Source organism: Bombus huntii, unplaced genomic scaffold (assembly GCF_024542735.1).
Source record: "Bombus huntii isolate Logan2020A unplaced genomic scaffold, iyBomHunt1.1 ctg00000086.1, whole genome shotgun sequence".
NCBI lineage: Eukaryota > Metazoa > Arthropoda > Insecta > Hymenoptera > Apidae > Bombus > Bombus huntii.
Window position 1 is genome coordinate 326,006 of NW_026099341.1, and position 13,691 is coordinate 339,696.

The 13,691-nt window shown below is 37.0% G+C and overlaps 1 long non-coding RNA gene across 1 annotated transcript; it reads left to right on the forward strand.

Moving 5' to 3' along the window:
• The first annotated feature begins 28 nt into the window (after nt 1-28).
• On the forward strand, nt 29-2,136 carry LOC126876622 (uncharacterized). Its single transcript, XR_007694379.1, has 2 exons — nt 29-1,125; nt 1,227-2,136. It is a non-coding gene; the product is annotated as an uncharacterized LOC126876622 (long non-coding RNA).
• The last annotated feature ends 11,555 nt before the right edge of the window (nt 2,137-13,691 follow it).

Genomic DNA, 13,691 nt, shown 5'->3' on the forward strand with positions numbered 1-13,691 from the left:
CTCTCTTTTATCATTAAGTTACCTTTAATTCTTAACGATCTTTAATCTTTGTCTCTTCTTTCCTATATATATATTTTTGTTTACTTTTCTCCGTAGCGAATTTTGTCTTTCTGACGCGGGATTAGGTTCCTGGACTTAGGGAGTTGCTACACGCCAGCTCCACCATGGCGACGGCATTCACTAGGCAGCCTACATAGCCACCTTTCAGCTCACGCCTCGGGATACTTTTTTCGCTGAGATTCTCCGCGATGAGGCATGAAAGCAGAGACCACCGTCTGCGGAGGCATAATTATTCTATTGTTCCTTTTAACGAGTAATCGTTTTACTCGAGTCCTCTTACTAAACCGTAAGTACAAAAGACTATTATACTTAGATAGGTACTTGGTCTCAAGAACCAACTTATTTTGGTCTTTCGATTAAGTTCTTAATTAAATGCTCAATTAGATATTCATAAATATATCTTCATAATATTTCCCTCATCTATTTCTTTGACATTCTAGCAACCTCGTTAAGACGTCCGCCACTTCAACTTCTATCTACAAGTGGCAAAAACTGAAGCTGACCTTCTTCATGGAGAAACATGCCGGAAATGGCATCCGCACGTGTGAATAATTATACTCAGTGTCCAGGTAGTTTTTTCGATCATCCGATAGAAGTCGTTTCTGTTTTTCAGAGTTCGTTCACGCCTCCAGAATGTAAAAATATCCAAGGAAGTACCATTAGGAAGCAATGAAATTCAGAGCTTCTGTGGTTATTCCTTTTTCCGATTGTTTCTTTTCTTTGCCCAAAATGGATGATTTCTATATCAAATTGTTTATTCGTATTTTTTTTTAATATTCCTTGAGATTTTCAATCAACTCGATTTCGAATTTTTTACCACCCGATCTTCTGGTTGACGTCGTTAAGAAAGAGGAACGAGTGCACAGGAAGCATGGTCGGCGTGAGCATGATTAGATCCGGTCTGCCCGATGACCTTGCCAGTGATAATAGCGGTTCGTTAAGGTGGTTGCAGTCTTGGTTTGCTTCTGTTTCGATTTCCAGCGAACTCGTCAGCCGGCATGGCTTCCGAGATGCTCCCCCTGAAACAAGTCGAAGGGAAATAATTAATGGACTCTCTGTTCGATTGTACGTGGATGACAAGCTGACCGTAAAAAGAAATATACAAATACGATTAGAAAATATAATCCGAACCCCTTTCGGTTTGATCTGAAGGTTTCTTTTTCTAGATGGAACCAAAGATTCTTATCTGGTTTATGGTGAGCTAAGGAACTCTTTGAAAACAGCATTTATAACTTTCGAAAAAGAGACAGGTATTTCTTGCGCGAACAATTGAATAATTAATTCGTTCTCTAAATATCCTTATCTGTTGTTCCTAAAATACATAATGATTGGAAGCTTCTTACGGGAAGCGCAATCAGCCGCTGATATCATTGAAGTCGAAACGCCATTAAAACCATATTACGATTCGCATGCGACATGCTCCATTCATGAAAACACAAAAGCAATAAACAAGTACAAATCAACGAAATAAATCCTCCGAGAACGAGACGTTACAGGAATTATACCATTGCGAGGATACAAAAGACTTGCTCATGAGCTACTTCCTTCAAGTAGTCGAGCGGTGTATTTTCCGGTCGTTAACTTCCATATAATGGGATATTAAAGAGTACGGATACAACGCTGCTATTTTTCAACTGTTCATTATCAAATTACGCAGCGGGAATCGTTGCAACGACAAAACTGTAACGACTCGTACCTGCGTATCTTCCATTTAGCTGCGGTAAACGCTGACTTGTCTGCGTTTTTTTTTTCACTTCCTCGTTACGGAAACCAGGAAAAGTGATTCACAATACAGTTTCTAACTGTACTTCTCGCGATTCTTTCTTAGAAACAAGCAATTGCTTCTTTTCAATTTCCTAAATCTATAATAAAACAGTCCATTCCTTGAATAGAAATTAACTTTAAAACTTTAGGCGCATACATTGTACGTATCGTATGTATGTATTTTGATTTGAAAAGAAACGCGGCAAACGCCTTTGAAAAGACGTTAGGTTTTCAACGCCTTAACTAACTTAATTCCAGCGAGTTGTAAATCTGCTGCATCTCCAACATCTGAATATCAATCTTTTACAATGACTTGTTCTCCAATTTATTAAAATTACATCTCTCCCGTTGCACCGACCTTCTTTAAAGGTTCCCGCGGCAGGTTGAACCCGCATCACGTATCTTCCCTCTTCCTTCCACCCCCTGTTCCCTTTCTCTTTCTATCGGACGGGAAGAGCGGGAACGCTTAAAACGCGCGAATCACGCGAGCGCCTCACGATTTGCGAAACATCACGTGAAAATCACCGATCCGATCTCCGTGCGCGCGGTGCACCGTGGGGGTAACGATTAAATCGACAGGATATACTTTATTGGCTATTCCGTTATTACAGGCTGTAGTTGGCGGGGAAATAGTCACTATGGATCGATGAACTCCATTGTAACAACGCACCTTCGAATTGCATCGGAAACGCTTCTGTATTGCGTCCACCGTATAACCTATCATCGTGTGTTTAGGGTAAATCAGTGGATCGGAAGTTACGTTTCTATGTTTCTCGCCTGTCAGTATAACACTGTGCAAGAGATACAGCAAGATCCTAAAATCATTCGAGTACAAGTAGCGTAAAATGGTCGTTTAAATTTCAATAAATTAACTATTCATACGTTAATTGTACGCAGTCAGGATTAAGGGGTACGGCGATGGAGAAGATTTTGTTAGCTAGATGTTGAGTAAATAATCGAAGATGATAATTTTATAAATGTTTCGTATTTATGATGATGGAAAAGATTTAATTTGAGTTACGTTACGTTTGAATAAGATAGACTTTTCCAAGAGTGGAGGATTTGTAGAGATAGTGGACGTAATAGTAGTATGATTTAATACTTGATGTGTCTTTTTTTTCTTTGACATATAGGTCACTGTGGGGAGTAATATTGATCTAGATATAACTATCTTTTCTGAGAAGTACGTATATGCTTATGGGAACTATGTTTGGTTAATCAATAGAGCCATTCTTTTGAGAAATTGAATCTAGAAGAATTCGACGATACTTTGCCTTGTTTCAATAGTACATCATTTTAAAGAAACGCCTGCGATTATAGTATATAATTGCACATAGGTATATGCAAAATTGCATTTTCAAATAATTAAATCAAAAATATAGGAATGTATCAATGGGAAGAATATTTGTTAAAGATCTTTCCTTTCTAATCAAATTCGTCCAACAACCCCATTCTCGTCAAACATAAAATGAACGGTGCCTTTCTCAAAGAAACAAGAAGAAAATTGCTGTCGTTCTAAAGTTCTTCTCCATTGCTAAATTACCGTTCGTGTTTCTAGTTACACTCCAATTATTCGATTGTAAGAAGCAAGCAATCCCTCCATCCAAGGGCTAGATATAGCTTCTCGAGTAGTTCTCTTCAATACCGTTATATCGATGAACTCTTTTTGAATAAAGTTCACATTTATAAAGCAAACACAATAAAATACGACAGGACAATTGTAATCGATAAATAACATTTTATTAGGATATTATAAGAAGCTAAGATATCGAGTTCTAATTGTGAATATCAAGCGCTCGTCGTTTGAGGAGATTACCAATATTTTCTTCCTTAACAATATCAATTACGAAGTTTCGATACCGTTTATGACATTAAGATCTCTTGATAAAGTTGTATCGCTAAAATCTTACTGTTCCTAGGGAAAATATATAGTTAATATATATAGTTAAATATACGTCGGAGATGAAAGGACACCGGAACCTTGGGATAGCCCCGCAACATTGCAATCTAAAGTCTACTATAACTGTAACTAAACTATTGTAGTTATTCAATCCGATTGTAATTGTTCGAGATTAGTGACGGTGAGCTTTGGCTCGAGGTGACAGTCTGTCGCCCAACGTAGCCGCGGTCAAAGGATGAACGCTTTGCCTAACAAAGGTATGGAGTAATTCTATAGCTCTCCTTAAAAGAAATATTCGTGGCGACACGCGACAGTAAACATTCCAACGGCTTCTGTCCGGTGGCTCGCCACACGCAGACCCTATTCTTCGAGTAAGACGATTGCCAGATGTCGATGCGTCTCCGCAGTACATGTTCGGCTAGCTGGAGGGCCCGTCATAAATCTTAAGATTTAGTCAACTAAAGTCCTTCAAACAGACAAACAGTCTTTGTCCCAACTACGGGAAAATAGGGGAGACCTATTTTTCAACGAGCGGCGTCTCCCACTGGCAACTTTCCCTCGAGGGCGGCTAGTATCTTTTTCTAACCACCAATATGGAAATTGACCAATTAGCAGCAACGTCAATTTCCCTTACTTTCTGAACGAAGGCTATCCTCGACGAATCCGATGATCTCGTGTCCTTAGACATACCCCATCATAGTTTTTCTCTGTGGCATCATCGGGACGGAAATTCATTCTTTCTTGTGATCTCATCGACGAAAAGAGTAACCCCATACGGCCAGTGAATATTACGCGTTTTATTAACAAAGAGTCCGACTTAGATTTTGTGAGCCCGTACATCTACTATCCCGTTGACCGCGGATTCGTTATTGCACTTAGGATCATTGTCATTAGTTTCTTGAGTATCTAATTACCACGGTTACTTGTCCGATTCTATAATAATCGCAGTTGCACTAGTCAATGTCTTCCCTATTGCACAACGACAATGTGTAATCCAAATGAAGATTCGTTTCACGCCCCTAACCCTAATTCTAATGTAAACCCGACATTTATAATGTAAAAAATGTATATGTAATACAAAAAGAATGTAGAATATAGGTACTAATGTTTAATCTGATTTTCTGTAATTTTGACAGTTTTGTAATCTTTTATTTTTATATTTTTATATTTTCTATATCTTTGTGCTCTTGTATTTTTTATATAATTCTATATTCAAGTAACAGTATAAAAAGGATACGAAAAGTATGGAATGGCAATGCATGTAACGGTACGTGAATGTTACGCGTGCGCAAGGTAACCAGGAGAGGTTGTATAGGAATCAAGAAGTCGTTGGACAAAGAGAACGTTTTTTAGCATTACGTTATGTTTAAGACATTCATATATTCTGCAGATATTAGTTCCTATCAGTATACCCACGTCGTTATTAACAAGATGTTTATGTATTTCCATTATCTTTGTTCTAAAATTCACTGTTATTTTGGGAATTTGTTAAAAAATCTCTTAATCCTTTTAGGAGATGTATCACTCTAAACTGAGATCTAAACTCAGATCACAGGTTTTTTTTTATTTTATAGATTAGATTCACAATTTGTCCAGTTTGGACATTTGGTAGAATTTTTTAGCTGTTAGATTATTATGTGGGTAGCTACCCCTAGTGGGATACCATCTTCGTGTTTGTTTGGTTGTGTCCTTTGTGAGGTCTGCTGGGTATTTCCCTTTCAGCCTTCTATCCATGTTTGAGGTGTTAATCGTTTCCGCAGCTAGCCAGTTTGGCTGTGTTCCTATTCTTTCTTTGTATTTTTCTGCGTGTCTGCTAATTTTCTCTTTGACCATTGGTATTCCCAGGTCCTTCCGTATGCCTTCGTTTCTAACGTACCATGGGGCGTTTACTATTGTTCTAAGAATTTTAGCTTGTGCTGTCTCTATTTTGTTTATATGGCTCATTGCCGCTGCCCCCCATAGTGGTATTCCGTACGTCCAGATTGGTTTTATGATCGTTTTGTATATTTTTAATTTATTTTCTATGCTTAATTTGGATTTTCGACTTGTTAGCCAATGCATTTGTCTCCTTGTTGTCTGTATTTTGTCTATTATTGATTTAGTATGCTGTTTCCATGTGAGTTGTGTTTTTAGGTGGTCTAGTCCTAGGTATTTGACTTGCTTTGTTTGCGGTATGTGCGTGCCGCTCAGTAGGATGTTTGATGGTGTCTGTTTTCGCAGTGTGAGTGTAATATGGTTGCATTTATCGGGGTTTGCTTTTATTTGTTTATCTTGCAGCCACTTTTCTATTTTTGTGATATGTTCTTGTAGTAATTTGACTACTGTTTCTGGGTTAGTGTGCCTGACTAGTACAGCTGTGTCGTCCGTGAGTGTCAGTATTTTGCTATTGGTAGTTGTTGGTATGTTTTGTGTATAGTATTGATCCTAAGACGGTTCCTCGCGGAACCCCTGCCTTGATGTCTTTAACTTCAGAGTATGTGTCCTTGATTTTTATTACGAAGGTTCTGCTGCTTAAGTAAGATTTTATTAATTGGTATATTTGCTCTGGAAATTGTTTCCTGATTGTTTGTAGTAGGCTTTCGTGGTTTATTTTGTCAAATGCTTTATCTATGTCCATAGAGAGGGCTGTACAGTATTGTTTGTTTTCTAATGCTAGTATTATTTCTTTAATGAGCCTGTGCATTTGCTCTATAGTGGAGTGTATGTTTCTGAATCGAAATTGGTGATCTGGTATTAATTTTTCCTTCTATATTATTGGTTTTATGCGGTTGCATATTATTTCCTCTAGTATTTTGGAAAACACAGGAAGTAGTGATATTGGTCTGTAAGATGCAGTTTGGTGTGGTTCTTTGCCTGGTTTAGGTAACATTATGTCCTGTGCTAGTTTCCACAGTTTAGGAAAGTATTGGATTCTTAGTATTGCATTGAATATTATTGTCATTAGTGTTATCGCTTTTGGCGGAAGGTTTTTCAAGATTTTACCATTGATTAGGTTGATTCGTGGTGCTTTATTGTTTTTTGTTTTCTCGATTATGTTTTTAATTTCTTGTACTGTTGTTTTAGGTATGGTATAGTGGTTGTCAGTTGAGGTACTAGTGGTAAACGCATCCTCGTCCGTATGACATTTGGGGTTGCTGTTGTTGATATTATGTGGTATAAATGTGTTTCAAAGGTGGTTGGAAAATTCTTCAGCTTGCTCTTCGTTGCTTCTTGCCCATGTGTTGTCTGCCGTCCTGATTGCTGGGACTAGTTTTATTGGTTTCTTTTTTTTTCGTGCCTTTCCATAGGGAGTAGTTGGAGTTCTCGTGAGCAGAGAGTGACTCTATGAATTTTGTGAATTCGTTATTGTTGTGCACTTTTATTTTGTTTTTTATTTCCTTTGCAAGTTTGTTTAGATGTTTTTTGTTTTCTCGCGTTCTATGTTTTTGCCATTTTGCTTTCGCTTTTCTTTTTTCTCTAATTTTTTCAAGTATGTCTGATGGAATTATTTTTGTTTGTCTGTTGGTTGGTTCAGGTATAGTGGTTGTCCATGATGCTTCTTGGATAGTTTCTGTCAATGGTGTTACTGCCTGTTCGACGTGTTCGGGTGTTTCCAATGGGATGCTGCAACTGGTTTTGCTCTCGATTATTTCTTTAAAAATTTGCCATTTGTTTGTTCTGTTGCATAGTGTCCCTGGATTGCTATAAAGTATTAATTTGTTTCTGTAAGCAATTGGGCTGTATGCAATGAGGCTGGGTGTTATTTTTAGTTTATTTGCGTTTAGTCCCTTTGTAACTGCAAAATCGAGTAGGCCAGGTATTTTGCTCAGGTCTGTCGGCCAGTATGTCTTCCTGTGGATAATATATTGAGGTTGTTGTTAATGTATTTTTCCAGGGTTCTACCTCGAGGTGTGGTAATTCTTGATCCCCATAGCGTGTGGTTTGCATTGTAGTCTCCCGTTGCGATATACTTGTCACCTAAGTGTTGAAAGTACTCTTCCCACGTTTGTGATGTCATTTTGTGTCGCGGTGGTACATATACTGCTGACAACTGTAAATGGTTGCTGCTAGTTTGTGCAGTAACGGTGGTTGCTTGTATATATTCCTTACTAGCTTGGCTGTGTTAGTGGTGTTTAATGTCGTTTCTTATTATTACTGCGGTCCCTCCGTGTGATTTTCCTGAGGGATGCTTGGTATCATATATTGTGTAGTACGGTATTTTTATGTAACTTTTTATAGTGAAGTGTGTTTCCGATACGAGTAGTATGTCGATATTATTATTATACAGGAATGTTTTAGTTTCTAGGGCCCTTTGTTGTAGTCCGTTAGAGTTCCAGGCTGCTATTTTAAGCATGTCCATTTTTATTTTTTACTTAGCAAGTTTGTGTGTAGTTGTAACATGACTGTTGTTTGTTGTACTTGTTGCCTTAGTATTGTGTTTTTCTCACTTACCATTTTTCTTAATATCTCTGTACCTTTAATGGATTGTCTGAGCATTTCTTTGATTTCTGTATCGTCTTTGGTGTTGTTGCTTTGATTCTGTTTGTTTGTGGGCGTTGTTTGTCTAATGTTTTGGGTTACTTGCGCGTAGCTGCGGTTTCCTTGGGGATCGGTGTTTCCGTTTATAGCTTTTGGTTCATTTTGTGCTTTCAATGTTGCTTAATTATCCGTTATACTTTGTTGTGGTTGGTAGTTATTGATTGATCTATTGCCAAGTGGTGGAAACTGTTTACGTTGTGATTGTTTTCTGATTTCGCATCATTTATAGCTGGCTGGGTGGTTTCCATTACAGTTGTAACATTTTACTTCATTTATTTTCCCCACGTATGGACAGTGTGTTGTTAAATGCTTCGTATCGTATCTTGTCATATTGTTTATTGCTCTTGTTTGGTGACCAATTTTTGCTAATTCGTCACTTAATTTTTTTTGTGTTAGTTTTTGAATGTAGTCCTCTTATAACTATTTCGTAGCTCCTTTCCGTTTTCAGCTGGTATGTGTGGTACACAGCGTTTTTTCTTTTAATTCTTTTATCACTTTCCTATAATTTTCTGGGTTGTTTATTTGAATTTTTACTTGTTCTAATTTTGTTTGTTTTATTGTGTAGTTTTCTTTCCCAACTATATCGTTTAGTCGATCAATAAGCGGGTCTATTATCTGGGCGTCGACAAATATTGGTGGTGGTTTTGTAGTTTGCGTTGATTTAGTTGTGTTTTTGGTTGTTGGGTCGTCTATTTCTTCCGTAAGTGAGCTGAAGGAGTTTCTTAATGGTAATTCTTGCAGCCATCGCTGCTTTTCTGTATCTGAATTTCCTGTTATTTTTCGTTTCTTGTTATAACTTGCCACCTTCCAGCTTTCATCCTGTTGGGTTAATTCGTTATTGGTAATATTCTCTTCATTGTTTGGTATTGTTTCCATATCAACTTCGTTTGTAGCTGGGCATTCCTGTTCTTCGTTTATTGATTGGCTTGGTTTTGATATGTTTGTTGTTTTATTTATGTAGTATTGTTCGTCTTTGTTAATTATTTTTATCGGTGGGATGTGCTTTTTCATTTTAGTTTTGCTTGTAGTCTTCTTAGTAGAAGACACGAGTTTCCACCATTTAGCTATGGGCGTTGCCGTTCGTAACTTTCTCTTCCCCACTTGCCGCACTTTTTCTGAAGCACTGTTTTACACGTCCGTTTGGCTCGGTTGCTCTGGTAGAACTCGATTTACAACATTGAGAACATTTATATCGAAAATTCATTCTCGCATGAAGCTTCTGTATTAATACAAAAGGCGCGAATTAAGATATATGATTGTTCACAAGTATTAGAGCACTTGCTGATCTTATAGATTTTATAGAAAATGTGATACATGATTGACCAAGATTATTAAGAAAATGAAGTTTACATCCGTATGAGATTAACGATCCGAAATACACACTTTGTGAAAATTCGTGACAGTTGGAGGAAAAGTAATGAATTAACGATTATGTGACAGCAATTAAAATCCGTCGATCTAAGGTCTTTATTAAATTAAATAGTTCAAAATCGTTTACATATTAGGTGATCCCATAAGTTTTTGTGTATATATTTATACACTTTTGTGTATATATTTCATGTGTCGATTTCTAAACATACGGCGATACGGGACCAATGCACTTGAGCTTAGCTGATCGAGAACAGGCTAGAGTAGATCTTCGTGGGCATAAGATCGTAATATAGTGAACACAGTGACTTCTAACAGTAAAAAATCACGAGTGAAATGCGTATCCATTTTCGACATCTCATGTTATATGAATTTCGAAAAGAAAGTTCGGTAACAATTGCCAGGAAAAACATATGTGCTGTTTACGGAGAAAATACGCTTTCATCTCGCACCTGTAGGAAGTGGTTCCAACGTTTTAGAGCTGGGAATTTCTGTTTAGAAGAGGAGGTACGTTCCGGGCGTCCTCCTCAGACAGACGGAGATAAAATTCGGGATCTTGTTGAAAAATCACCAAGTTTGACAGTTCAAGAGATGTCAAATGTCCTGAAAATACCTAAGACAACGATTCATAGGTGTTTAAAAAAAATGGGGATGGTGTCAAAGTTGAACGTTTGGGTGCCCCATAAACTTACGGAACGGAACCGTCTTGAACGAACGACAGCGTGCATGTCATTAATTGCACGTAATAAACGTGAACCATTCCTTAAACGCCCCTGGTAACTGGTGATGAAAAGTGGATACTTTTCGAAAACCCTGAACGGAAACGTAGCTGATCCCAACGAAATCAGCCACCTGAACGCTGTGCAAAACCAGGGTTACATCCACGTAAAGTTCTTTTGTGTGTATGGTGGGATTATAAAGGAATACTCTATTTTGAACTTTTATCTAGTGGTGATACCATTAATTCAGACAAATATTGCGCTCAGTTGGAAAAATTAAGAGAAGCACTAGCTGAAAAACGGCTAGGTTTAGTGAATGGGAACAACGTTATCTTCCATCACGACAATGCTAAACCGCATGTCGCGAAAAGCGTTACAAAAAAATTGTCTGAATTTAATTGAAAAATTTTAGCACATCCCCCATATTCCCCAGACATTGCCTCATCTGATTACCACCTGTTCAGAGCATTACAACACTTTTTAGTAGCTAAAAAATTTGAAAATATTGACACTCTCAAAAATAGCATAGAAAATTATTTTAAAGAAAAACAAGAGAACTTTTATCGAGACGGAACCTACCAGAAAAATGGGAAGAAGTTGTACAACGAGAGGGGGATTACATTTTTTCATGAAACTGAAAGGTATGTAAACGATCTTAACATATATAACCTCTCGAAAAACGGCACGAACTTATGGGATGACCTAATAATTAAACAACTATAAATATATCAAAAGATTATAATAAAAGAATGTAATAGAATATCTAATGTCCGTACTTGTAAATACAACGAAAAACGTAACGTGTAGATTGCAGATGTTTATGAATGTAAAATTTGCGAAAAGCATATGAAAGTTATACACATAAAATATACAAATATTGATATATGCACGAAAAATATGCGTATATGCACAAAGATATGTACAATTTATGAGTAATATGTCTAATATTGATTTATTAACGTTATGTGAATTGATACAAAAGGATATTTAACAATTTCGTTTTAAATAAAAATCTATTTATGACGACGCGCCAAAATTCGCATTACGATAAATTACGATAAATTATAAATTGCTTTTCCGTATCTGCAGCACTCGAATTGTACAAGTAATGTGTGCGTTTGAGGGCCCGACCTTTTGGTCGACCGCGCCATACCTGCAGTAAAAACGCATACTGGCTTCGCATTTAGATGTTCGCGTTCGACTTGGGAATGGCGCGCATAGATGGTCGGCGCGCGACTTGCCCTCTCCTTGCGGATCATTGGACAAGTTAAACCTACCCTTTCGGGCGGCAGCTCGCTTAGCTGGCGCCACCATATAGCTCGGTCCCAGCAGGTTGGCTCTCCAGCCGATTATTCCTGCTCGGCAACCATTTTGTATGCTTACCGCTTGCACCGACGGTCACAGGTTTCCTCTCCAGCTCGCACGCTTCGTGCTTTTTTCTGCGCCCCGGTTCTTCGTTACTGTTGTTTTCTTGGTTCTATCTTGTTTATTGTTCTATCTTCGATCCAGTGTTCTGTTTGTTGTATCCGTTTATTTCTTCGTTGCGATTCTTTGTTTGGTTGTTGTTGTTGTCTCTATAAACTTGAAATATAAATGAAATTTCCTTTTAAATACAGTAACGAGGTTTATTCAATTTCGATAACATTGTATTAGTAAGATATCGAAGCTAGCAACTTTTCGTTGAAGTTTATTTTATATTTCTTAAATTATTCGGGTAAAGATAACTCCACACTGACGGCCTATTGTCCACAGACAGATGTCGTAGTAATCGGCGGACAATGTCTGTCAGTGAAACTTAAGGCGCGTACGGGCAGATTACAGGCGTCTGTAGACATTGCCTGCCGACAACACATGCCAAAACATGTATATAAACTGCCTGCAAGCAACGTCGCTTGTCCACTAGAAGTTTGCCGGGTATCACTGCGTATCGATGAGTCGAAGATGCCTTGGAGATGCAACACACGGATCGTTTAAATCTACCTGTAATCCAATCAAGCTAGCCTAAAAAAAAGACAAATTCAACATTAAATTGTATCGGACATTTTGCTACAACGCTCAACTGATAGAAATCATGCTCAGGAACAAATATATGTCTTTGCTAACTTTCTAAATATATGTAGACGACGTTTTAAATTGCTAGTAGTTGAAACAAACAATATGATATATTTTTGAGTGATCTATAAGGATTTACAGGCCCACTGGGAAATCTTATTAGTGTTCTCTTGCACTATGTATTAAAGCGCATCAACACCGATAGAAGCACTGTACACGCGATACCGTCGCAGTGTCTCCTGAAAATCGGCGATAAGTCGCTCGAAACTTTACTGGAAACATTTCTCCATGTTCTACTGACAATCACATAGCATGTGTCATTGCTGGAATTTGATAAATTTGGTTGAGAACACGAAAGAATTTTCCGTTTACAGTAAAGCAAGGGACTATCGAGTTGGAACAATTCGTGTTTGAAAATAGCGTTCTATGCTAAAATAGCGGTGGAAATTATACTACATGAAAAAGTGAGTCATAAAAACAAATACAATTTTCTTATTTTCTATCTTTTTTACTTTTATCGCAAGTTTGATTTCTATACATATAACTGTTTTCAATTTAAGGAGGAACTCATTTTCTTGAGGGCTTTTCATACAAATTTGAAAAATAACTGTTGTTTTTGATCCCTTATCTCTATCTTTATCCTTCTATTTTTGTGAGACTGTATCGGTTATTTATTCTTAATATTTACAATCCGAAGTCTAATTTATGTGCCGTATTAATTTTCTGTGAATAATTTAGAGATATGTAAAATCTTGCTATATATATATATACTGTTTGGTACCTATTAGAAGTGCGTTCGATCTAATGTGGAAAATTCTTAATTTTAATAAAATAGTTTCAAATTGCTAAGGCTGGGGCAAACTAAGAAGTTTCTGGAATATACAGGGTAGTAAGTCGCTTCGCAGATATATGTACATCGGGACAATATGTTACATATGTAATCCCTTACACAGTTTCATATTATCTTGTAACATAATCATTCTTCTTTTAATATCAGTTGGTTTTTGTATTTTTATTTCATTTATCTCATAGGTTATAATTCCTTTAGGAAATTTTTGCAAAAATTTTCGCTGGAAATTTTCAGAAAACCTTATTCCTGAACAAAATTTGTTTTGTACTACGAACTGTCGCATTTAAATAAGAAAAATTCTATTTATGTAATTTTGTTATTAAGCTTGTTCATATCTAACTTCAAATTATCTGTAGCTTGTTTATGATTAATTAAGTTTGAAATGTTTGTTTGTTAGTTATTACAAAAGGGTCATAGCTAAGTTTTTGAGTTGTGCTCAGGTTATTATAACTTCAGTTAT